The 26,920-nt window shown below is 38.9% G+C and overlaps 1 protein-coding gene across 2 annotated transcripts in view; it reads left to right on the top strand.

The window, feature by feature from the left end:
• Positions 1 to 26,920, top strand: part of TENM2 (teneurin transmembrane protein 2) — an 828,204-nt gene that overhangs the window by 154,194 nt on the left and 647,090 nt on the right. The gene's annotated exons all lie outside the window — the stretch shown is intronic.

The following is a 26,920-nucleotide window of genomic DNA, read 5'->3' as shown; positions in this document are numbered from 1 at the left end:
CAGGAGCGCCCCCCCTGCGGAATGCCGCACCACACCGCGCTCTCCCCGCCGCCCCTTACCAGGTGCCGCCCCAAGCATGTGCTTGGTTGCCTGGTGCCTGGAGCCGGCCCTGATTTTATGAAAAGTCTGATTCAGGATATTTTAATAACATCTGATTCTTGCCAAAATCCTAATATATATTGAAATATTAATATTCTGCAACAATGTAAAGTGTTTGTCATAAATAACTTAAAAACTGAAAATGCCCTCAACAGAGACAACTGCAGGTAGATCAGAGTAAACTACCTTCATTCTACAAATATAAAAGGGTGAAGACTATAGATATTTTAATATGAATTTGGTATTTCACGTTTGAGGGTGAGGTAAAATTCTGTTGGTTACTTCAGAAATCATAGTGTACCAAAGGAGGGTCACAATTTATTTTTATATGTAATACAATAATGCACCAACACTGTAAACCCTAATTCCCAAAAGTTTTCCATAGTCATACCATAGTCATAGTTTTTCAGTATGAGTTGTCATATTGTAGTTAATGGGATTATTTACATAAAACTAGCTTCTTAGATGAGTAAATTAATAGAAGTTGAGTTCACTGAGTGCTTCTTATGGTGTGCCCTGTAACAGGTGAAAGGAGAAAATAAGATGATTAGACAGTTGTCAGAGTCAAAAGGAAAACTCTGTTTGGACTTGAAAATAAATCTGATTTATACACTATTTAAATCTGTTACACCTTTGCCTGCCAGAACACTGTCATAAATTACTGTTTTATTTCTCAAAGGATTAATTGAATTTTTTGTAATAAAACACTAAAGAAATTCTGTATAATAGTGAGCCATCAATTTGTAAAATAAGAGAGAGAGAATCCATTAACAGCAGGTAACTTATCTAGTTGGCCACCTAAGTGAATTTATGAGATATTGATCGGCTCCCAAGTCAGTTTTAATACAGACTAAATATTGTGGCTCCACTCCAAACACCCTGCCAGCTTTTCTTCATATAGAAACTTTGCTAATTGGTTCAATTAATTTTAGAAGTTTAATGTACAAAACGATATCGGTGGGAAGAGGTGGTCTGTCTCTAAAGACTTCAGCTACTTGCTTGTGAGTGATGTTTTTTTTTTTTCTCAGCCCATAATTGATGCTTTCTAAACACAGACATCAATTCTGCTAAGATTTGTCCTTCCAAAAGCTTTAACATTCAGAGTTTGTTTTTTTAAGTGAATTTTCTACTGAGAATATATTTCTTTTATCAATGTTAAATCTCATCAAAATACACAAAACTGCTGATCAATACCTCATAAATTCACTTTGGTCTTTCAACTTTCACAAATACTTCAGCAAAGTGAAACATGCAGAAATGTACAAGGTGACTACATTAAGAGGAAATGTTCTCTGACCTAGTTTATCATCTATTAGTGTCACCTGATCAGTTACAGCATTGAAATACAGTAGTTCCCAAATGTTAGTACCTTGATTACATTAGCACTCACCCAGTTATAAGGTCTCCGTATTCCCGGAAACACTAATCCTCATGTGACCAGCTCATTAAAACACTAACACCTCATTCATTTGTTCAGACTGTCTATTGAGTTTTCAAATATAACTTCCTAATAATTGTTTATAAATAATTGGAGTACAGGAAGTAGATGTATGGACACAGTATTTCCTAGACAATTCTGGTAAATCCTAATTATTCTGGAGAAGAAAAATGTTTTGAGGCTGCGATGTGGATTTAATTTTTAAATTCACAATCCAAACACCACAAAATACATACAAAATATTCTTCACCCATCTCCAGAACTATGAACAGGAGAGCTTTGCAGCTCCCTATGATTCATTTCAGTTAATGAACCAGAAACTTAGCTTGAAATTGCACTTCAGACTTCAGAAAAAAAGAATAAAAAGTCAAAAAGTGGGAACGAGTTTCCATTTCATATTACAAGATTGGAAAATTTAGTTTTGCCTTTCAGGAATATAAAAGGCCTTATCTTGAGCCGCTATCTAGTGACACATTTTGACATCTAATAGCTGAAAAACTATAGAAACCATTTTTAATTACAGCTCATGAGCTACATTCAGATGGGATTTACACCAACATCTGGAAGGAGGAAACCCTGGTGCATGATCCTGAGGTGGCAAATTTGCTAGTCTAAGAGTTGGAGACAGTAGGAAGCTGCTGAATCTTCCTGTATTTGCAAGGCTGTCCAGGACAGATAGTAGAATACACTTCAGCAGCATTTGCTGGCAGGACTCCTATGAAATTCCCATAGGGAATTAAGATTGCTACCCCATAACAGAAATCTACTGGGAGCTGACAACAATACTGTCAACCTTCTTCCCTTCAGGGTGAATCCTCACCATGGTGTTAAGGGGTCTTGCTGGCATAGAGAGATGTACACTGAGTGGAGTGAGATTATGATTCCAGTGAAGTCAATTGAAGCTTTGCCATTGACTTCAGTGGGGCCAAGTTTTTACCCAATAGATCTGGCCCCTTTTCTCAAATAAAATAATGGTGGATAATTTTTAATTAAAAAATTGTTTTAATGAATTAAATGCAAGGGTAAATCAATAGCTAAGTTAAAATTTCTTGGAAAACTTAAGAGTTTATTCTACCGGGTTTTTTTTTTAAGTTGCACCATTTATTGAAAAATAAATCTTAATTTAATACATTGTCTTGGCTGCATTATAGTTCATCAGAGATCCTAGAAGTCTATAACTATAAAGAATTGCTTTGCTTCAGTTGTCATCTGCAATAGCCAGGTCTGTTTTATTTTTAAGGTAGTTTGGGGTTTCTTAAAAGTAGTCATCAAAGTGTATTGTTCCTGTGAACTGTACTAGAGGGTTATATCTTTGAAGAATAGCTCTGTGTAAGCTTGAAAGGTTCTCTCTCTTACCAACAGAAGTCGGTCCAATAAAAGATATTCCCTCACCCTCTCTAATATCTTTGGTGGGCATTTACAAATATTACTGTTCCAAAAGGAATGACAGCATTTGCGTTTAAACCCCACGCATCGTGTAAACAGTCTCTCTAGCAGCTCAGACCGTGAGGTGGTTTTCATTACTCAGGAGGTAGTTGAGGATTTCGATAGTGGTCAGTAAATTTTTTCTTCCTTTTTCTGTCTTTCCCCTTCCTCCCACCCTTTTGAGCAGGGGTGATAGTGACTTAAAATTTGTGCAGGTGAGGTTTTGAACACCTATGTTCTCCTTAACAGTAGCTCTTGACACAAAAACTTCAGTGTTCAACCACGTTAATATCTGCCACTCCCTGGGTGGATTATCATTATCAACATTAGCTTGTTGAACCTGCTAAAAAGTTAAGTGAGATGGCTAACTGTTGGCAGTTACAAGGTCATGATAAATGTCAGGCTTAATTTAATGCACCATTATGGTCAACAGTAGTGTTTTGCACTTTTCAGAGCTATTATTTCAGATTGGCTGCAGAATCAGGGAGGTATGCCAAGAATTACATCTGCAGATACTAGTTTGACCACAAGTTCGAGAAATCATAGTAAGCTGTCTGGTTACAAATTTTTTATTGTTTTTACATCTAAAATAGAAATTATATGCCCAAAGCTTTCATCAGTCTGATGTGGCTGTATTGACAATACTGCATTTTTTATTAAGTAATTTCTATTTATTAATAAATATTTGCCTTTCTGTGTTAATAGTCATGATTTTATGCAAACCTTAAAATGCTTCGTGGTTGGCAGTGGGAGAACCCATTTTAAAAAACCAGGTTGATTTTTAATTAAATTTGAAAGTACTATATGGCAGCTAAAGATGAGAAGGATGATCTTGTGTTTAAGATACTGAACCGGGAGATATGGCAGAGTTCAGACTCAATTCTGTAGATTTCCTACATGATGTTGGGCAAATGACTTAGGTAAAATTTCAAAAGTGCCTAAGTAACTTAAAGTCTGAGGCTCAGATTTTTAAAGGTATTTAGGTGCCTGACAATAGGAACCTTGTGGGATTTTCAAAAGTGCCTAAATCCCATATTTAAAAGTAAACTAGGCATTTAGGCTCCTAAGTTTCATTGAAAGCCAATGAGAGTTTGATGTCTAAATGCTTCAGCCACTCTTTAAATTGAGACTTTGACTTAGGCACTTTCAAAACTTTCCCTCTTACTCTCTTTGTGCATCAGTTCACCATGTGCAAATAGGGATAATACTTGCTACCTCACAAGGTATTGTGAGGATAAATCAACTGGCTTGGGTTGCCCCTTCCCACAGAAAAAACACTGTGGGAAATCTCGTTGACAATCAGCTCAGCGATTCCCAGGTCCTCCTCATTCTGTCATACCAGTTGTCTCCTTTCCCTCAGAATAGGGAGAAGGCTATATTCCTAAACCCCATGAATCTATATGATGTCAGGGCCATCTACATCAAGGTTTGTGCCTCTTCTCTTCCCACCTTTGTGGCAGTAATGGCTCAGGCTGAATTATGTATTCCACCTGAACTCTGCTGGGTCAGAGGATGGGTAATGTGTGTGCCACCCCATCACTTCACTTTCCTCTTGCCCATGGAAAGTCTCCTCTACGTCCTGATCTGGAGAAAAGGTTGATATAGATCATAGCCATTTTGAAGGTAATCAGATACTGCAGTGATGAGTTTAATAGAAAAGTCTCTATGCTTTTAAAGTAAATTAATCAAGACCCTATGAAATGGAAATCCCTGTTTCCCATATTAGTCTTAAAGCTTTTTAAAGTGGTTGAATTATGGGTTTGTAGATTCCTCCCCCCATGTTCAGTTTAATGGTGAAAATTTGTCTCCTGATTATAAGAAACATCTGTCATTTTATCTCAGTAACTAAATTAATTAAATCTAAAAAAGTGTTATTTTAAACAAGCTTTTAAATATTAGTCTGTTCCTCTGAATGTAAATGTTTAATAATATTTTATATTTCCTGAGCTCTTCATTACAGCTGTTAGGCTGCTGGTTATGTCAGGTATTCTCAGAAGGTTTCGTTTTACTTAATGATCAACCTTATGTTTTAGCAAGTTGTTTTCATTATATTCGGTGAGCCACATTCTGCCCCAGATTTACACTCTGTGTGACTATTCTGCGAGATGTATATTTAATTTATAGGAATATGATTGCCAATAATACTGTAGAATTTTTAAAGGACTCTAAATTATAAGGAGTTTGTATAGATTTTATTTCTATTTTTATTGTATATATTCCAAACGCTGAGTTCAATGGAATTTGATTGTGACAAAATACAGTGGCTAGACCAGATTGACTAAAAAATGCAATATTCTAATTTGCTAAATCTCAGTTTTCACTGAGATATGATGATATATTCACACCTTTCCCTAGAATTGTATTTCAGACTGGTCTCTATACTAGTTTATAACAGGAGCAGGGTCTGCTTACCTACCCTGTCCCCACTTAGGCTAGAACACAATCCTTAAAACAATTTTATAATACACTTGGCTCATATAGGTTGGACTATATAGTCCACCTGGGCCCTTCCTTTAGGAAAGGCTGGGAAGCAGGAGGGAGAATCTTCCAATATCCCCTCACAGCATCTCCTACACACTCATTCATCAGAGATGTCCTTCCCACCCACATCCACAAGAAGCAAGTGATTCAGTCCGAAACTTACACCATGCCCAGAGAGAGCTACCTGGAAACACGACTGCATTGGAGCTGAGATTACCTAAGCCTGTATTTGCCCCCAATCTCTCCATAGAGGGAAGCAGGGAAAGGTTTTGCAACATGGACAGGGCCGGCTCCAGGCACCAGGCAACCAAGCTGGTGCTTGGGGCAGCACCAGGGCCGGCTCCAGGCACCAGGCAACCAAGCTGGTTCTTGGGGCGGCACCTGGAGGGGGGCGGCGCGGCGCTCCGGCCGCCGGGGAGAGCGGGTCCACAGCCGGGCTCGCCGCCCTCCCCCCGGCGCTCTGGCCGCCCTCCCCCCCCCGCGCCCTCCCTCTGGCCGCCAGGGGGAGAGCCAAGCCCCAGCCGGGGCTCGCCGCCCTGCCCCCGGCGCTCTGGCTGCCCCCCCGGCTCCGGCTGCCGGGGGGGGGAGCGGCCGGAGGCTTTTTTGCCTGGGGCGGCAAAAAAGCCAGAGCCGGCCCTGAACATGGAGGAGGCTCCCCAAGAAAAGTAACATGGCCTTGGGTTGTTCTCTCTATCGTGCTTCCTTACAAAGTTGTCTCCTACTCTAATCACCACCATCTAGGCCAGCATAAGCTGGGCTGGCATGGAAACCTTTTTCATGTCCCCTCGGTAGCTATTCTGTCCATGGTCTACACTCTTTGCAAGGTTTAACTGGTACCATAGGACTTAGCTTTGGTTCTCCATGCCATTGTGAATTTCACTCATAATGTGAGACAAAATGGGTGAGGTAATCTCTTTTATTGGACCAACTTCTGTTGGTGAGAGATACAAGCTTTTAAGCTACGCAGAGTTCTTCCTGAGGTCTGGGAAAATTAATGTTTAATCTTGTATTTAGCTGTCACACTCCAAGTACCTTCCCCAGACCTGGGGAAGAGCTCTGTGTAGCCTGAAAGCTTGTTTTTCTCACCAACAGAAGTTGATCCAAAGAAGATATTACCTCACCCTTCTTGTCTCTCTAGTATCCTGGGACTGACACGGCTACAACAACACGGCATACTCATAATGGGAGCATGTCCATAATAATTATAAACTTACAGAACCTATTAACATGTAGAACTGTAGCATGACCTTCAATATTTCATGTAGCTTTATAATGGAAACTCTATACTAGGCAAGTGGGTTCCCACTGAATGCAAACTCTTTAGAGCTACTTTGGTGATAAATTGTACGTGACTGTGCCTCTCCCTCTTAAAGATTTAAGAAGTAGGATATCCAAAAGGACTGACTGATGGGAAAGCTGCTTACTCTCTTATGCCATCAAGCAGGTGCTTCCAAGCAAAGGAAAGGAAAAAGTACTCTCGAAGGATGCATCTGACCACTACTATGTTTGATTTAAGGAATGAGACCTAGGGGCCTGGACTGAGCAGATTGGCTGCCAGTGGCAGCTATACCGAAGTAGTTATTGCCAGGTATAGTAGAGGAAATGGAGAAAAATGAAAGAGTGGGATAAAAATTTCTTTCCTAGTCTCCGCTTATCAACGTAAAACATCTGTTTCAGCTACACTGGCTCCCACTGACAGTCAAAATTATTGATATGGTGGAATTGCTGCTTATATGCAACACAATGACACTGTGCCTTCCTGAGCTGCATTGTAATAATTCATTACTGTATGCATATGGTGTAGCATACATTGCAGGTAAAATGTAAATGATGCCAGTGCACTTTGATGAGTATTATGTACAAAAATTTGCATCAGCACAATTAATTTTTGTATGTTATAGATGTAATGTTGCTAAGTAACAGAGAGAAATTGCTCATACTAAGAAAACACAGGGTTCCAATTGTTTTCACCAAGTCCTTTTAAACACAATTCTTTAATTATGATATAATATAGCTTTTATTTAAAGTAAATAAAATGGATACTTTTTAAAGCATCCATCTCATTGTCTGTCCTCATATGTTACATAAATACTTACAGCTATAAATAACAAAACCAAATATGCTTAGTTCATCTTTTTTATCAAGGGAAATTTGATTAGGGATGTACAGAACTTGATGTTGTCAGCCCCCTCACATAAAAGAGAGGGAGCAGTACATCTCCCTGTATGAATTACATCCATTTAATAAATAAACTAGTTGCATAGAAATAGATGGCCAAAGTTTAAGGCCACAAATAAAAAATAAAATCTCTTCATAAGGCGAGGCACTTAACTTTTTCCCCTATGAATTCCCGGTGCAGTCATAGATCAGACATTGAAGTAAAAGACAAGTGCTTATGTTTCACAGGCTTCAGAAACTGCTAGCATTAGTCAAAAGGGGAAAAAAGGTAAAACCTTGAACTAAAAACTGGGCAGTAGCAATCTGCTAATTCTTTCTCAAAATCTGCCATGAGTTTTGTAAAATTTGCTGGGATTTTGAATCTTGAATTGTATTTTTCTTGTCCCTGTTTTTATTGCAGAAATAGATTATTTTGTTAAGGATGCCAGTCACTGCTCTGTTTTATAATTTAACATCAGGTACACGGGGAGGGGGAGATACAGCAGTTCCTTTAAAAATATTTTGTTAAAATAATATGAAATTGTTTGCTTCTGCTACTGGATCCATTTTTATAGTAAAAATTTACAAAATCTCAGAAGCAACACTGCCACTTTTCAGATGACAAAGATAAATACCAACACCACCTTCACTATAATATTTAAGCATAGTAGCAAGTATATTAATTGGGTGAAAGGTTTTTGACTGTATGCATCTGAAAACATACAGGACTTGACCTTGAATCCAGTAAAGTCAATAAAAAACATCATTGGTGCAGGATCAAACCTTTAGAGCTTGTATGTACTAGAAAGTCTTACCCCTTCAAATGTCATAGGTTTGACGTGTCCTAGCCCATGCTGCTAGGAAAATCTCGTGCAATTTTAAAAGTATTATTGGTTTGTTTTTGTTTATTATGGCACTTACTTTGTGCTCAAATGGAAGCTCTCCTTTGTGGCATAATTTATCATTCAGAAAACTAGGAATTTTTTTTCATTAGGATTAAATTCATTTGAATCAGTTCTATTTCAAGTTTTATTGAGCAAACTTTGCTATTGTAGTATTTTTCTTAATATCATACCTAGCATTCTTTCACCATTTAGATTTTCTTTTTTTTCCCAATGCGCTATAGCATATATTGCCATATATTGTATTTATACGCACAGTATGAATAATCACTGAGTACGTAACATTTTTCAAATTGTAACTCTATTATGAAACTGATACATTGTTATAATTATATGTATTTTTAAAATCTTCGAAGATTATGTCTTCAAAGGTAATATATTAATTTTGAAGTGAGTGTTTAAACATACACAATATACAGGAGTTACTTTCAGAATCAATTTGTGGCATTTTTGTTTATCATGCTTGGTTATCCATTGCTCCCTAGGGAGAACAAGAACCTATATGCCCCAACAAATATTTAAGTGAAGACATCTTGACCCCAAGGATGTTATAGAATCAGTTCATGGTTAGTAGATGAGATAACTTAGTCAGAGACAGTAATGAACCCACTACACACACCACATGGTTTCAATTACAGCTTTATATGACTAGACAGCATGGTGCCAGAAACAAACGATTGAAACAGTTGAAATGGTTCTCTTCTTCACGGTTCAGATACCTGAGCCTCTGCTTTGTTTCCTTATTAATGCCTATTTTATTTGTTCACAGCCCTGACTTTGAAACTAAGAACTTTGTATTAAACATACAGAACATTTAGTTTTAAAGAATGCTCTGGTATAACCTAGTAATATTTCTTTCTTTAGAATATTTGCTCACTGGGTTGAGACCTATAATATAACAGTTACATTGTCAAAGGTGTTTTAAGGGTTGTAGGAGTACAAGTCCAAATATAGGCCCCAATGCAGGAAAGCATCCCTCTGAAAAACAGCACTGAAGCATGTGCTTAACTTTAAAAAAAGTGACTTCAGTGAGACTGAAACATGTGCTTTAGTGCGGTCCTGATGTGCATGCTGCCATGGTACACAGAAATGCTCTGGAAACTATGTAGGGGCAAGCAGCTGCAGCTTTGTGGTATCTTAAAAAGGTCACATGGCTAGACCCAAATCAGTGAGTGCGTAGGCTGCCACTAGCAGCATGTAGCATCCTCTGGCAGAAAATTAGGTGGGTACATAGCTCTTTTGAGAAGTAATAAGTAACCATCACCTCAGTCAGTGATAGGCATCCTGTTCTTAGGGTTCCCCCTTGCCTGATGGTCACTTATCTGCCTACCAGTATGTGCACCAGTTCTGCCCCCTTTGAGGTCAACGGAAGCTTTGCCATTGACTTAAGCGTGAGCAAGAGTAGACCATTTGCATGGTGTCTGCCCTTAAGTATTGTAAGTTCTGATGTTTTTAGTTACTGAAGGAGAAGCCCAGAGTGAAGAAATCTTTTCAGTCACTTGAACCTAAGAGGCTAGCCCTTCTGTCCACACTCATCATGACTTTCATGGGGTGAAAGAACCAAGACAACTTCTGGACCAGTCCTACACCATATGTACACAGCTATCTGTCCCAGGAGCCCCATCAAAGGACCTTATCACGTGCAGACAATGCAGATCCTTTAAGCAGGCCTTTGACATCATGTCCTCCTCCTCATTGTGCAGAGGAGCCACCATAGTTATGTGCTGTTGAGGATCCAGCACCTGCAGAGCAGGAGGAGGATTTGGACTATGCTGTCAAAGCTTTTTAAAACTTTGCAGCTCACCTTCAGAGGAAACAGTCTTCTCCAAATATCTTAAAGCTGTCTTGTTCAAACAGACTACTTACTCAAAAGCATATCCACTCAATTTGCAGCAGCAGTCAAAAAAGTTAAAAGAATTTTGGGAATCATTAGGAAAGGGATAGATAATAAGACAGAAAATATCATATTGCCTGTATATAAATCCATGGTACGCCCACATCTTGAATACTGCATGCAGATCTGGTTGCCCCATCTCAAAAAAGATATATTGGAATTGGAAAAGGTACAGAAAAGGGTAGTAAAAATGATTTGGGGTATGGAATGGCTGCCATATGAGGAGAGAGAAATAAGACTGGGACTTTTCAGCTTGTAAAAGAGACTACTAAAGGGGGATAGGAGAGAGGTCTATAAAATCATGACTGGTGTGGAGAAAGTAAATACGGAAGTGTTATTTTCTCCTTCTCATAACACAAAAACTAAGGGTCACCAAATGAAATTAATAAGCAGCAGGTTTAAAATGAACAAAAGGAAGTATTGCACACAACACATAGTCAACCTGTGGAACTCTTTGCCAGAGGATGTTGTGAAGGCCAAGACTATAATAGGGTTCAAAAAGAACTAGATAAGTTCATGGAGGATGGGTCCATCAATGGCTACTAGCCAGAATGGGCAGGGATGCAAAACCATGCTCAGAAGCATCCGTAGCCTCTGTTTGCCAGAAGCTGGGCATGGACGACAGGGGATCGATCATGATCATGATGGATCATCATGTTCTGTTCATTCTCTCTGAAGCACCTGGCATTGGCCACTGTTGGAAGACAGGATACTGTGCTAGATGGACCATTGGTCTGACCCAGTATGGCCATTCTTATGTTCTTATTTATACAATATGTATTTCTCTTAATTGAACAAATGAATGTAGTCATCCCAGATCTCACTTTAAGTAAAGTCTATCATCCTTTCTCCTAGCAAGAAGGCAGAGAGATTTAAAAATCCTGAAAATTTCCTAGTAGTGTTCAATGGGCATGCATTGTAAGAAGACCCTGCTATATTTTACATGAGATTTAGGGTTATAATTTATCTTAATGGAAATTTAGAACTGAAAATATTAAATGTTCCCTTTTATCCTTTATGCAGTAATAATAGTATAACAATAACAACACAATAACCAGATTTAACAGCATTTTTGTCAATGGATCAAGCACTCAGAAGCTAGGGGACTCCAGAAATTAAAGGAACACAATCAATTTGAGATCTAGGTAGTTAAAAGAAAAAAATAAAAATAATTTAAGGTATTACTGCACACCTTCATTTAAAGACCCCTGCCATGTTCTGTGGTTTTACAATCACACTTTCGTGTGTGTGTATATATGTATGTGTACATGTGTACATACACAAAATACACATACACACACATCCCCAGTTGCTGAATAAGGAAACCCAACAGGGTAAAGTGAGTAATTACCTATACAAAGGAAAATGAAATTTGACCACTCACAAAGTGCTATAAAGTGCGCAAAGTAAGCAAACAAAAGAAAAAAAGGAGGAAGGCGATCTAATTTATTGTAGATAAGCCTGACCGAATTCAGGGCATGTCACAGTGGAATTGGAGCTTAAAAGATGCAGTACAGCTCAATAAGGGGAGTCGATGCAAAAGAACAGACCTGCACCGGTAGCCCCTGCAGGAGTATAGCAGGAGTCCTTCACTGGCCAGAGCAGATCTCAATATGGAGCCGCAGGCTGCAGCCAGAGAGACAGTGGAGCACCTACCCACAAGTGAGGGGGAAGAACATCCCGACCCCTTTCAATTGAGTAAGCATTGCAAGTCAATAGCCAGGGCCCCGTTAGGCCCCTGGAGAGGCAAGGTGTGTGGTAGGAAGTAACCCAGGGGGCAGGCTTGGTGATACCATTGCGTAGGCAGCACACCTGAAATGGCATCCCCAGGGTTGAAACCCGATGGAGCGAGAGGGCCCAGGTTCCCCTACCGCAAGCCCTCAGATTCGAGCCCTAGATGCTACTGCCAACCCACAAATTTGAGTCACGAGGGGGCATGGTGAGTTAGTGCTCCGACCAGCAGGGTCAGATAACTATTTAATGACCATAGACCTTGAGATTCAAGAAGTTAAGTCTTGATAACCATTAAGACAAATTGTCAATGTCACATGTCAAAATATATAAAGTAACTATCCTTAAAACAAACTCTTAAGTTCTCTAGCAGTATTTTTCTTATTTTGCCTTTCTGTAATTTCATTTATTATAGACGGAAATATTTTTCGTTGATTTGTGTGTGTAGGGTGAAATTGATGGCTACCAACACTTACCAGTAAAAACAAATCTAATCCTTCCAAGCCTAATTTTAGTTCTAGTAATATTAGATGCAAAATGCCCCGGCAGAAGTGGGATTTCTTTGAGTGTATACCTTTAAGGTTGTTAATGTTGGCAATGTTGACTTAGCCATGTTGCACAGCGGTACGTTTTATAACAAACATGACAGAGGTATATGTTCAGTTTTTCAGTTTGCAACATGCTGGACTTATTGTTCTGCAATAATTGACAATGGGAACAGTGGAGTTCTCAATCTATTTTGAAAGTGAAGTCATTTAGGAGTTTAAATACAGATTTAGAAACCTAACTTCGAGCTTCTGTTGCGGATAATCCTGATCTTACTTTCATGTAATGCTCTTAATTTCCACTGTACAGTTGAGGCAAAGTGATCAATATACTATTGAAAAGATAAACTGTCAGTTAAATGAAATGCCCAAATACTTATGCTTGTCCACCTTTACCATGTATCTTTTCTACTAGTTTGCTTTACCTTTTTTTCTATTGAATAAGCAGTGTTGGTGATGTTAGTATTCAATGATATATATGCTTTAGAAACCCATTAGGTTGCAGTTTGTCAAAGTCATTTTTCCAGTCACTTTGAATTGTTCCTATTTAATTGCCACTCCTATAAATGACTGCATCATCAGGGTGCTTAATCACTTTATTGGAGTGACAGTGACCAGGGAAATTATATATAGAAAAGAAAAACAAAAAGGGACCATTATCTATTCTTGGGGTGCCTGAAAGCTAATACAGTAAGCTGCCAAGGAGGATCCTATTTCCTCTATTATCATAATCTGTTTTTTGTTCAAATAATCTGTGAAGCAGTCCTCAAAATCAAATCATTCAGTTTATCATTTAGAATAGTCTGAGTTTTAATATGAAAACTAATATATCAATATATAGTTATATGAATATAGAAGCTTTAAAAGCTTCTATCTATATGTTGATAGATTACTAAAATTTTTCATACTGAAATTCACACTATGATAAATGTAAATTATGGCAACATACTACATACTGGTAAAACTAACCCTTGGTTACAGCAGTATTGTTTAGATCTCTTCTACCATCACGTTAGAAATTTGGTAAAATTCATTAGATCCACTAGTTTGCTGATAGCTTTACTGTTTAAGGGTGACATTTTCAAAGACAGAAATGGGGCCCAACAACCACTGATTCCCCCCCCCCCAATGCTAGGTGGTTACTGAGCTGCTGTTGTGCCGTAGAATACCCCCACCCCCCTAAATGTGTCATTGGGGGTAGCAACGTATAAAATGAAACTTTTTCAGAGAGTCCAGTTTCTTTCAAACCAACCTTATTGTACGTGTTGGTAAAATCACTATATATATTTTTTTTTAACTTCTTATTGTGTCAGTGAGAATTTGACATTTGGGAACATAGATTCAAGTTTCAGTTGGGCTGGCAACAGTTCCAGGTGGCTGTCACTTTCCTCCCTCCTTTCTCATCATCAGTCAAGACTTGTGGGTTTTAGGTATTTTCTTCTAAAATTGGGGTCACCTGTTAATAATTTTGTCTGGTTTCATTCATGCCAGTAATACCTTTCCGTGCTTGCTCAATATGTCCCCAGATATCTATAGCATCCTATCTGGTAACGGTATGTCAATTGTACTGTAAACCACCATTTATATAGTCATCTTCTTTTACAAGTTGTGACATTTCCTAGCAATATCTAAGCAATCCAGCATGTAGCATTTACTAGCCATTCTTAGCCTGTGCATTTTGTTACTTCATATAAACCTGCTCCTTTGTTGCCAGAAGTTCTTTGTCCTTTAAGTTTAAATAAAATTTTGTTAGCACGCAAATAAGAGTGATGACCGTGTTAGAAATGTCTGGGTACGTATAGATAAGTGTTTTAGGAGATGTGGCTCATTATAGGACTTTTATGTCTTAACACTGCCTAAAGTGATTTCATTTCTTCTAAATCAGACTTTAAATTTATTAGCTACATGAATATGGTTTCCCCACTTTAATCTTACCTTTCTTTTTTAAAACTGAGCATAAACCTGAAATATACATTTCTTTTTTTTTGTTAAGCAACTTTAAATTATCATGATTCTTTGTGGTTGGTTGACTTCAAGCCATACCATCCATTCATCAAATTTAAGCAGCCTGTTTTCTCATATTAATATGTCTGAATTTGAAGTGTCTTAACTTTAATTTTATATGTAATTTCTTATCCCAAAATGTAGACCCAGGTTGAGTTCTTTATCTCTCTCTTATTTTTTTTTTTTTGCCAATTTAAATTAAACTTCAGGATCAACCTGCTCTTCCTCCATCTACTATGTTATGTTTAAAACATGTAGTTTAACTGCATGGTTCTTTTATCTCTGAGATAATGACTTGACTCCTACCTAAGGTCAAAAATGAAAATTAGTAGGGTGACCTCTTCTTAGGTCCTAACCTTGGGGTCTTTGTGCAATCTGATCACCCATTGAAGTCCCCTTGGACTTCAGAATCAGACTTTTAATTCCCAGTGTATGTTTATACCCTTCTAAAATAACTTTCACTTCACAGCATTTGTCAAAGTCAGCAGCCTTTACTGAACGAAGGAACAAGGGTGTTCCTGAGCAGGTCTGAGGTATAATGGAGAACTATTCTCAGTGTGTCTCCATGCTACAGACACAATTATGCCCCTCATTTATACAGGCTTACTTCCCCTATGTAAATGCTTATTTGATCCCTTTGCTTTCATGAAGCAACTCCACTTACAATTTTTTTCTTTAAAAACAAAAAAGTAGCTCTGAATTTATCTGTAACTTGGAAAAAATCTGTGATACTTCCAACAAGTTTCTAAAACAGCTAAATCATTAGTTTAATTTCTACTAGAAATTTCAAATTAAGATTAAATGGATTCATCACTAGTATCCTAAAACAAAAGAGAAGAAAATAGCAGAGAAACAAGCCTCTTTGTTCTAAGTGAAAGAGAATACTTAATCACACATCAGCAAAGAATTTAAAAAACCCAGCAGTACATGAAAGTATTCCCTTTTATTCTTTACTGGAAAATTAATTGCCAGCAATGGCAAAACTACAAAGCCCTATTTATTTAAAAAAACTCTAATGCAATAAACAGTATCTAACTCGGCTAAAATGCTGCACCTAAGATCAGCTAGCAACTGACAATGGTTCAGAGGTTTCAATTCAGATAACTTTAAGAATATATAAATATGAAAATGCTTTCCACTAAAACAAGTTTGTGAGATAATTCTGCCTATATGCCCCCTGCAGTTGTGCTAGTGGGGTAGCATTTGTATAAATACCAAAGTGACTCTATATTCAGGTTCTTCCCCTTAATCTGAGGCTACGTCCTCACTACGGGGGGGGGGGGGGGGATTTAAGAAACACAAAATCAGCTACGCGAATAGCTGAATTCGACATATCAGAGCCGACTTACCCCGCTGTGAGGACAGCAGCAAATCGACCTCTGCGGCTCCCCCGTCGACGGAACTTACTCCTACCTGCCCTGGTGGAGTACAAGCGCCAATTCGGGGATCGAATGTCGCGTCCCGACGAGACGCAATAATTCAATCCCCGAGAGATCGATTTCTACCCGCCGAGTCAGGCGGGTAGTGTAGACGTAGCCTAAATAAAGGTGATTCCCCCATCCCCTGAAAAATTAGAGCGCTTATTTTTGTAAAAACAGGACAACTCAGGGAGACAAAATGGCATTTTTCTGTCCTGACAGGAAAGCTTATGATGTAGCAGCATTAAACAGTAAAAAGACAACATGAGGGTATAGAAAATGCAATGCATTATGCACCAGAGAATCAGAATACTTTAATAACTAAAACCAGGCCAAACTGAGAAGCATTTTAAACCTTCTTTGTTCCCCCTTTTGCTACTAATTAAGGATGCATTCAAAAAATATCAAGGAATAATATATTTATTGTACATTATATTCACCAAGGGCTGGATTTTGCCTGATCGCAGGCTTGTGCACAAGTGTGGAAAGACTACACAAGGATCAAGTTACTACCAAGTAGGGAGGTAGGAGGCAGGTCCTCCAACTCTCCAACTGCCCACACTGGCCAACAGAAGGCAGCAACATGGGGATGTGCGTTCCTCCTGCAAGCTGGGTTATTCCAGTGTGCCATGGTAAGGGGTGGGATGGTTAAACACCACCAATCAACCCTTTGGGATATGCCTACTTGAAGCAAATAACTTGTGGTTGAATCACTTGAATTAATTCCCATGGCGTAAATATAGTCACTGAATGCCAGATTGTGTTTTGCAAACTGTCCCAGAATGAATTACATTGTTGTCCCTTTACAACACTCAGGCAGCATAAAGGGGCCATGGATGTTGCCTGAAGTGGCCCTCATGGGGAAAAAAAAAACCTTTGGTGTAATGTTATTTGACAGAGGTAGAGCTGTAGTGTTATTTGACAGAGGTAGAGCTGGCATAATTCTGTACACCACCCCTACTTTACAGGCATAGGTGCAGGAACTAAGGGTGTGGGTGGGTGCTGCAGCACCCCCAGGTTTTATGCGGAGCTCTATTCCCAGCCCCGCATGCGGGCTGCCGGACTGGGGTCCCGGCTGCCGGCCCTAGTCTCGGCCTCCTTACCCCTCTTCAGGTCCCCCTTTCCCAGAGACATGGCCCTGCTCCCAGCCCCAGCTCTTGGGGGGGGGGACACACATGGACAGAGGTAAGGGGATTGACTTTCAGCACCCCCGCTATTAAAACTCTTCCATCGCCACTGTTTACAGGTTCTCAGAGTAGAGAAAATAGCGGTCGAGAAGGCATGGCTGGAGCACTGTGCTTTGGCTATTCTGTTCTTGTATCATGGGGGATAGCATTACAAACCAGCACATCTTGAGTAGTCCTGAGACAGCCCAGAAATAGGGAGGTGCGAAGGTGGGTTCAGGAACAGAACACAAAATCTGGGCATCTGTCTCTGTTTCTTTCTGGTTATATGAGATGTAAATTCTTGGGTCGAATTTTCTGCTGGTATACCTCCATTGACCTGAAAATCTCACCTAACAGAGTATTTAGCCCTTTATTTTGTACATAATTTAAAGGTGAAACGAAAGTTCCACTGAAGAAATGTAAGTCTGAAAAGATCTCAATTTTTCTTTAGGCTGGAATTTTGGATGCTGGAGTTTTACTTAAAAATGCAGGAGGTACAGGAGTTCATCTTTTATTAACTCTCTCTGGCACTTACTGTGAATTGAATGCCCACATCCAACATGTTACTGATATTTTTAGCACTATGGTAAGGCAGATTTTTACTCAGTCTATTACAACAGACTCACAGTTCATCAAATTGTAATAGATCAGCAACATAACTGGATGGCTAAAATTGTGTGCCAAGATAGCTTATCTGTGATGGAAGTTTAATTGTCCTGAACCACCTCAATTTTGGAAGATAGTAATGTACTAAAATGAATAAACATTGCAAAGCGGAGCTGTGTATTTTCTTCACAACCTGGATTAGCCATGGGGATACAGAGTAGTAGCTTCTTTGCTGCTGCCCTGTTTCATCTCTGTTTACTGAGCAACACTTCTTAGCTTAGAAGGTGAACAGTTGTGTTTCTTGTGTACTCTCACTATTGGCCATCTAGACCCAAAAAACCTATCATACATTCTAATTTTCAATATCTACCTTTGCCATGTAATCAAGGGAGTTTTGAGTTTGATTTGTCAAGGGTGGTGAGTTTTAATTGATGAGCCAGAAATTAAAGGCTGATGATTAATAGTAAAATTTCCAAAAGTCCCTAAGTGGATTAGGAACCTACATTCCAGTGAACATCAGTTACTTAGGCTCCTAAGTCACTTAAGTGCTCTTGGAAATTTTACCTTAATTCCCTAAATCTTCATTCTCTTGCATTATCTCATTAAACTATCCTAGAGAGGGGCCCAAAATAAAACGTCCAACACCCTTGACTATTTTGGAGGTGCCAGAAATCTGAGCACCTAGATCTGGTTCTGAATTTTATAACTGGTTCCTGTTCAGTTTAAGCAGCCATCAAAAGTCTCTTAAAGGCTGAGCAAGTTTTAATGTGATCGTTAAAATAAATCAGTCAGTATAAATGTTGAATCGGTGATTCAAGAACCAGCCAAAATAAAATACAAAGTGGGGCAGGGGAGAACATAATAGGAAAGCTGGTGATAACAGGTGATTACAAATGGCTGAGGGGACTGACCAAGTTGAAATGGCCAGGCAGGATATATGTTAACCCACACATTTTTCAGTTCTTGGTTCTGTTGGCACTGGGAGATTCAATCTTTAGTAATGGCATTTAGTTCAGCCCTATACTTGAGTGTTAGATGCCCAACACAGAAAGGAGACAAAATCTATCCTTCCTCTTGGGACCAGGGCGGGGGCTGCAGTGCAGGCTGCCATCCCCTCCACCTCTGTTTCAGCTTATGGGCTGGGCTAGTAGCCTCAGCTCCTTACACCATTTGTGCAAGGTGTTTGGGCCGTTAGACCTGCATCTTCATGATATTCTCCCAGGATAGCTCCAATCCAATGCTGTTCTCTGCCTTGGCCTATCAAGCATCAGTATGCAGACCCGCTTATTGTCACTCTCTCAATGCAGCCACTTGTTGGGGCTGGATTTCACCCTATGACTGTTGATTCGTTTCTTTGAGTGAGATGAAATGAAGAGGGGATTATGTTGTTTTGCCATATGTATTTTCTTAGGTATGGAGAAAAAATTCTCTAGCATGGGTAGTGGTTAATTTTCTAATAGATTTGTTGCTATGATATTTGACCCTATGTCATGGAGCTGCTCCAGATGCCAGACAGACACTAATTTCAACAGGCATCCTATGTGGTGAATGGTTGAAGGATCAGGCCCACCCCTTGCAATATTACAAAGTTTTAAAATACAAAAACTATTTCTACCCAATGATACTATGTCTACTTCTGTCTTCCTCCCAGTGTATTTGAAAACATTTCAGCTTGTAATATTTTTGGCATCATGCTGAGTTCCTGCCACAACCAGGGGACATACAGGAGTACATCAGTCATTCTGTCCATTACTTACCTGCCGTATGGCAGTGACATCTCTGACACATTGGGGAGAAATTAGTATTGCAGAAGTGGGGGCAGAGAGAGTCCCTTTAGAAAAATGTGATTTAAAATGGCAGATGACCCTTTCGTGTTGGTAAACACTGCAGCATAGAATCATAGAATATCAGGGTTGGAAGGGACCTCAGGAGGTCATCTAATCCAACCCCCTGCTCAAAGCAGGACCAGTCCCCAACTAAATCATCCCAGCCAGGAGTTTGTCAAGCCTGACCTTAAAAACCATGACACCCAGTGGTGATGTAACACCATGCAGCTGCAGCATGAGGCTTTGTTTAAAATGTGAGCATGGGGATCCATATGGAGAGACTGGAGAAATAAGCACTAGGAGTCAGTCTGTCTGTCTGTCTTTCCCAGCTTCACCCAAACCTGCATACTGTGCATTAATGGGTGAAAGGCCCCAAATCCCTGCAGATGGTTCCAGAGAAGGGAGTAGAATTATCACTGAAGGGAGGAATTCTTGAAGGGGGAGACATGCAGCATTGGCTAGGAGAGTGGAGGAAGGGAAAAGGAGAGGCTGCTGGTGGACTTGCTGGGTAGCTTGATTCGGGGAATATGATAGGGTGGGTTTCTGAGAGATTTGATGGGGTGGGGGTGTATTGGGATGCTCATGTAACTAATACTCTATGCAGTGCATCTGTTCCTGGGGCATCAGGCTGGTGCAGTATTTGAAAGGTGCTGCCATTGAGAGTCACTTAAATTATGTGATGCAATATTTTGGTGGATTTTTTAAATTGATATTTAAATGTATGTGGTTTAACTTTCTCCCATCTCCCAGGCACAGGGATGCCTAGTCGGCAAAGACATTTCAATCTTTCAATTTCTCAATAGTGTCAGATCTAAGTATACAGTATAATTACCAGGAACTCCAATGCTCTCACACTATTGTAACTGTAGCTATCTAGCTAGGTATTCGCATGGTCACAGCCATTCAATTAATTTTTATCTTCTCAATACCCCTGTTAGGTACAAATATACTAGCTCCATTTTACAAATGGAGGACTAAGGTACAGGATAGATGAGGTGACTTGCCCAAGATCACACAAGAAGTTTTTGGTAGCACTGGGAATTGAACCCACTTCTCTTGATTCCCAATCCAGTGCCTGGTCTATTAGACCATCCTTTCTACACTTAGTTTGGCCCAGCACTGTGATTGGCTGAGACAGTTCCATTTTGAACATTTTTTGGGAAAAAAATTAAGCAGCAACATGAAACATGTTAGTTACCTACAGCTCAGAATAAAGGGTTAAAGGGCTTGAGGTGCATAACAGGAAATCTCATCTGAGATCACAATTTGACTACACAAAGATGATAGTTAGAAACAGTATTAAACATCTGTCACTGTAGCTCAAAGATCTACTGTTTGGTGGATTAACTCTCTGCTCTCTCATACCAAGAGTTCAAGATCAACTTCAAATTGAAACGCCTGCAAAGATTACAGTGAATTTAATCATCTTGGTTGCACTGGCATGGGAGGCATTCTACTCCGTTACCAAGGTGGATGCTTTTGGTGCAGGAGGAACTATAATTTGTAATTTTCACACTATATACCTGATCCCATTGCTGACTCAGGAGCAAGTATTAGCCATGAGAAACTTGCTGCTATTCCATGTAGCCTTGTAGTAAGGGTTTACAAGAAGCCAGTCATGATAAAGATACATCACAAAAGTAGACTCAAATTGGAGGGAAACTGCTGTTTTTTTGTGCAATGTGCATTTTGTTTGCAAGCTGGAGAGTTTTCTTTCTAGGTTTAATAAATTACCTTCATGTTGTTTTAAACACAAGGGGCCATATTCATCCCTGATTTAACTCCAGTGTCTTCAGTGGAGTTAAGTTAGGAGTAATTTGGTCTGATATTTCTTTTAGGAAATGAGGAATTCTTACTTCAAATGCAGAATATAAAAGCTAACATTTGCTGAAATGTAATGATTCAGTTGAATGACTAGTTTTCATAGAAGTATTTTTTTATTTTAGTTTTACTAAGATCACACAGTGAGTAATAGATTAATCCAGCCTGCATTTATAGTACATCCTAATTCTGCATTATACATTTGCTAATGTCATGGAGCTACACGTTTTTAAATTGGACTCTTTTTTTCATTACCAGGTTGGGGTGGGGAGCTGTAAATTGTGCATCTCCTGTGAGGAGACCCAACATTTATAAACCTATTGTAAGGAAATTGAAGAAAGTTTCCTGACCCTTTAGAACAGGTCTTCAAAGTATTAATTTACCTGGCCATTTCAGTATGGAGAGATTACAGCCAATAGATGATTTAGGCCACGGATAGATACACTTTCACCTTTCAAGTTTTTTTCTTAGAATTAGCAGGTGGCCCATTTCCTTAAAGTAAATTTTCCTAAAATAACCATAACTCTCCCTTTATTGTAAATATGCTGAACTAGTCAACTTTAATTTAGATAACCAGAATGAATACTCTGTGGGTCTGAGAATAACATCATCCTGTATAGTTCTCCAGTATTGTCATTAATGATACTGATGCTGTGCCCACTTTGCTGTTTTTTTTTAAAGCAGATATAAAAGACCATTTACCCTAGCTGTAGGTCAGATGATAAGCCACATTTTGTGAGTATATACATCCTTCCAAGGGTACCTGATATGTTTGATATCAGTGACATCACCTATTTGCAATAAATTCTAGATTACAAAGAAATGCATTGTAACCCAGAGCTCTCAAATATTGTTAACGGTGGTGCAGGACTGGATTTTTTTAAGTGCATGACTATTAGGTCTGATCATTATGATGGATCCTGTGTGTTTGCACCAGTTATAATATAATGTCAGAAGTTAAACTCGGGTAATGATTCTGGTTCTTTTTGATATACACTCTTTGACTAGAAGTTTCAGGATGTATGGTGGAAAAAGGAGAAAAGTAGCACTCCTAGTTACTGTAGGTTACATGAAAAATGCCTTATTAAAACTTCTTTTGAAAGACTCAGCTTAGAAATTTACTTTTTGATTTAGAGATCCTAAGTCAATAGGTTTGTGAGCAGCATATGAGAAGATTTATTTTTCAGAACACAGGACATCATCCTCATAGAACATCCATCCTTCCTGGACAGCTATCATAACAACATTAATTCATTGATTTCTTAAGTGTCGCCGCCCATTCCTGGCTCCAGAGTATGATGATGCCTGTATGAAGAAAGTATAGAATGGGTAGAAACTGGGATAATTCAAAATAGCTATTTGGGAACTGGCTTTTTATTTCTGTCTTTGTATGTCACCAACCTATCAGTCCAGCTATTTTATCTCTGGTTTCTGGAGGTATCCAGAACCTCTGAATTATTTACAGTCATGCTTTTCTGATGTGATAAAAACAATGGTAGTTGTTAAGACCTTCGCAATGAAATGTATTAAACAGTATCTTCCTCCACATTACAGGTTACATCCAGGTTGTTGATTTAGATAAACATAATAAATTGTATGCCTACTTTTTGGATAATAATTAGTATGTATAGTAGTATGTACACAAATAACTGGTATAAAGACAGATAAAAAAACACAAACACAAAATCCTTACACAGACATACTATTAACCCCAGCTCACCACTGTGTTATTCAGGTCACTTACTTGTACTTGGTATTCAGCCCTGATTTAAAGTAGGAAGAACTCCTGTTTAAGTCAATAAATCAAATTCTGCTTTGTTATGCCAGTGTAAATCCAAAGTAATTCCACTGACTCCAGATTTATACCTGTGAATCTGAAACTAGAATTTGTCCCAATGCTTTTAGGAGTGTTAGCTATGGTCTAGGCAAACAATACAATAGAGGGGCAGCCTCTTTTTAAGTTGCTTTTTCCTGTTTCCATCCAAAGTGTAATTTCAATTGTTTTTTTCACATCTGCTGAAAATCAAATCAGAGAAACAATGCAAATTATGCTTTTTGTCACATATATGTATTTTCAGACCAACTTACGCTCAACATATACCTTAAACAACTGTTAACCTAAGTACTGAATTGCACTGAATGTGGAATGATACACATTGAGATGAATTCTGAACTCTGACCTATGTAAAATTTGATTAATGCCCTTGACTTCAATGGTTACGCTGGTGTAAATGAGAACAGAACTTGGTAAATTTATCTTAGATCATATCTTGCATCATATGTAACTATACAACTGTGCAAACCTATGCACAGCAACTATTTAAATTAATGACTGTTTCTGGGGGGAGGGGGAACCACTTCTTTCCAAGGTAAGATGAGCTATGGGTTTCTCCTTAGATGGTTAATATTTTAAATACCTGCATATGCATCTTTGTGTCAACCAACATAGCTGTTCTGTCTGAGCCTTGTGTATTGAGAATGACATGTTTCATGACATCTGAGGTTAAAGTGAAGCTATTGGGACTGTCAGTTAACCTCCCTTTGTCAGTCTGCTGCAGAGATGACTTTATATTTATGATAGGGTTATTAGGGTGCCCACTACCCTCTGATAGAATGCAGAATGGGTTTCCTTCTCAGTATGAAGATATTTTCTATGTTCCCTAATGTGATCCTAAAAATGTCATGCATATCCCAAAACATCAAGTAGCTCCAAGGCAAGCATATAAAGCAGAATGTTTCCTCTGTCTCAGTAAAGACAATTGGCAAACCTATTGCATTAGAATTACTTAATTTATCAATAACTATGTGGTTATGAATGTACAAAAAGCTTCATTATAATTTAACATTTTCATTCTTACTATAAAATTAAATACAGGCACTGGAAAGATTTTCTTTTGGAATGTTTGCCCTTTTAACAATATGGAATATTTAATATAGAGTAAACTGTTATCACTAAATGTAGCTAAAACAAATATAGAAGAAAACTTGTTGCTTTATAGATCATCTCAACTTATTCACCCCTTTGTTGCTTGAATACCAAATTAATGACATTAGATGTATGTACTCCCATTGCTGGTGGCATCTTGTGGGTTATTTGGTTTACAGTACTTATGGTTCAGCATAGATTTATGTTCCAGCCAGAGATATGAATATTATTGAGCCCTATGGTATATAAATGAGCACCGATTTTCAAAAGGGAGGGATTTTTGAAGGCATTGGAGTATTAAGTTAAACTTTTGAATTAATAGGAAATAAATTTGAATTAAAAGGGGTCACAGAAGGATCTTAGCAGAACTGTTGTTTGAAGCCTTTCATTCTTAACCTATAGGATTGTAACAAACTTTTAAATAATTTTCAAGGGCACTTCAGATGTTCTGTCATTTAAACTGTCACACAAGCCCTTTTTCTGTTGGCCTGTAGCCATACAGCCATTAAAATGTAGTTTTAGGAAATAGTAGTGTGTGTGCTATATACAGATTTTTCATTAAATTCCCTTCTTCCTTCCACCTCCATTTCCCCCCCTCCACACCAAAAAATAGCAGAACGCTAATAGATATGACGAATGCTATTCAAAGGGTACACTGGTATGTGTTTAGAGGAACACTTTGAGCGAGCATATATCACAGGTATCTTACAAGTGTATTCATTTTCACAATTCAAGACATTTAATCTGCATAGGTCAGATGTAGCCAAAGTGCAGCCATGTGCCAAATGAAACCCATGCTGTTCGGTATATTACATATTTCTAACAAAGTTTCCCTCTTACACTTGGAGGTGTAGCTTGCAGAGATTACAGTTCAGTGGTCACAATTTAAGAAGTTCACTCCACATAGTCTGCCTACTTGAGCTATATTCCCTATGCATAAAATAGGGGATACTGGTGGAACCTCTAAACTCTCTTAAAACAGGATGAACAGCTGCAGTGCAGCTAATGTATGCAGTGATTCAGCTTAGAGGGAGTATTCTCTAGTGGCACAATGCTGGGCATAGTAGAGATGACTAGCTAGAGCAAGAGATTTGGTTTCTGTTCCTGGCTCTTCAACTGACTTGTTCTTTGACCTTGCACAGGTTATTTAACCTCTTTTCCACATTTTCTGCATTTGTAGACGGGGATAATAACAGTAATACTTCCCAATCTCCCAAGGGTGATTTTAGGCTTTAAGTTATTTGTTTCTGAAGTGGTTTGATATCCTTCGAGGGAAAGCACTATCAGTGTGCAAGGTGTTATTACTATGGGTTTACTCAAGGTTTGCACACTTCATTGCTTATGTAAGATGCAATCTATATCCCAGGGCCTGTAGCAGTTTTACAGGATACTGTCACTAAAGGTAAATTTGATTGTCAAGTCATCTAAGATGCTCCTTTTCTTTTCTTCTCTTCATTGTTTTATCAGTTTCATAACAATTTACCCATGACAGTGCCCATGTAGTGCTGCAGAAGAAACTGATCAACAGCATTGTAACATCAGAGGTAAGTTAGGTAACTCTCTCCAGTAATCATAACCTTGACCTTAAATCCTAACCCTTCTGCCTATCTTGGAAATCTCTTCCCTTGCAAGTGCCCATTTGGTCCTGCAAACAGAGGAATTTCTCTGCCTGCAGCACCAAATGGACAGTGTTTAGATTAACTAAAACAGTTTTTTGACTCAGCAAAGGTAAATGAACTTGCCTAAGCCAGACATGCTGTGGAGGGAGCCACAGTTGAATCTCCAGGCTCACTCATACTCAGTCAGTATAGCTCCTGATCTGAAGCAGCTCCCCAGACAAACAGAAATGCCATTGGTTTGAGTGTTAAGCCTCACTTTGCTCAGCCAATTATCTTGATCTGAGTGGAGGCCAATATGGTACTGTTAATCATAGCACATGACTGATTGACTTGTGTGGCACAAATCCAATACAGTATTTTAGAAACTGAATATTTAACTCTTCATCTTAAATGACAACTCTACAATTGACTTGCACTAAGACTTCATTTTCAACTGCTGGCAATGTTTAGCAGTATGTCCTGAGACAAGATGTATAGAGCTTAATGTTCTGCTTAAAGATATTCATGGAGCACTCCTCTTGGGTGTGACTGACATTTCAATTAAGGCCCTAATATCCAGGGACAAAATTATCCTCAATGGGATTTTCTTCCTGAGGATCCGAGGCAACAATGGTTGTTTCCATGTGACCATTCCTTTGGGTCTATGAAATTTGACTTCTCTGTTGAATTGGCAGGGAATTCCTTCCATAAAACCTACAGAGCTCCCAAATTCTGCTCAGGGCCCTGTGCATCTGCCTTGCTTTGCTGATAGGAGCCATGCCCCAGGGGCTTCCCCACCGGCCACAACCCTCACCTCGTGGGTGGCTTCGTGGAGGGAGTGAGGGAATATCATGATGACAAGGTCAGTGTTATCTCTGTTACT

Source organism: Terrapene carolina, unplaced genomic scaffold, assembly GCF_002925995.2.
Source record: "Terrapene carolina triunguis isolate 2854851 unplaced genomic scaffold, T_m_triunguis-2.0 Scaffold838, whole genome shotgun sequence".
In the NCBI taxonomy this organism is placed as follows: domain Eukaryota; kingdom Metazoa; phylum Chordata; order Testudines; family Emydidae; genus Terrapene; species Terrapene triunguis.
The sequence above is the reverse complement of the archived record's forward strand: the minus strand, read 5'-3'. Positions and strand labels throughout refer to the sequence as shown.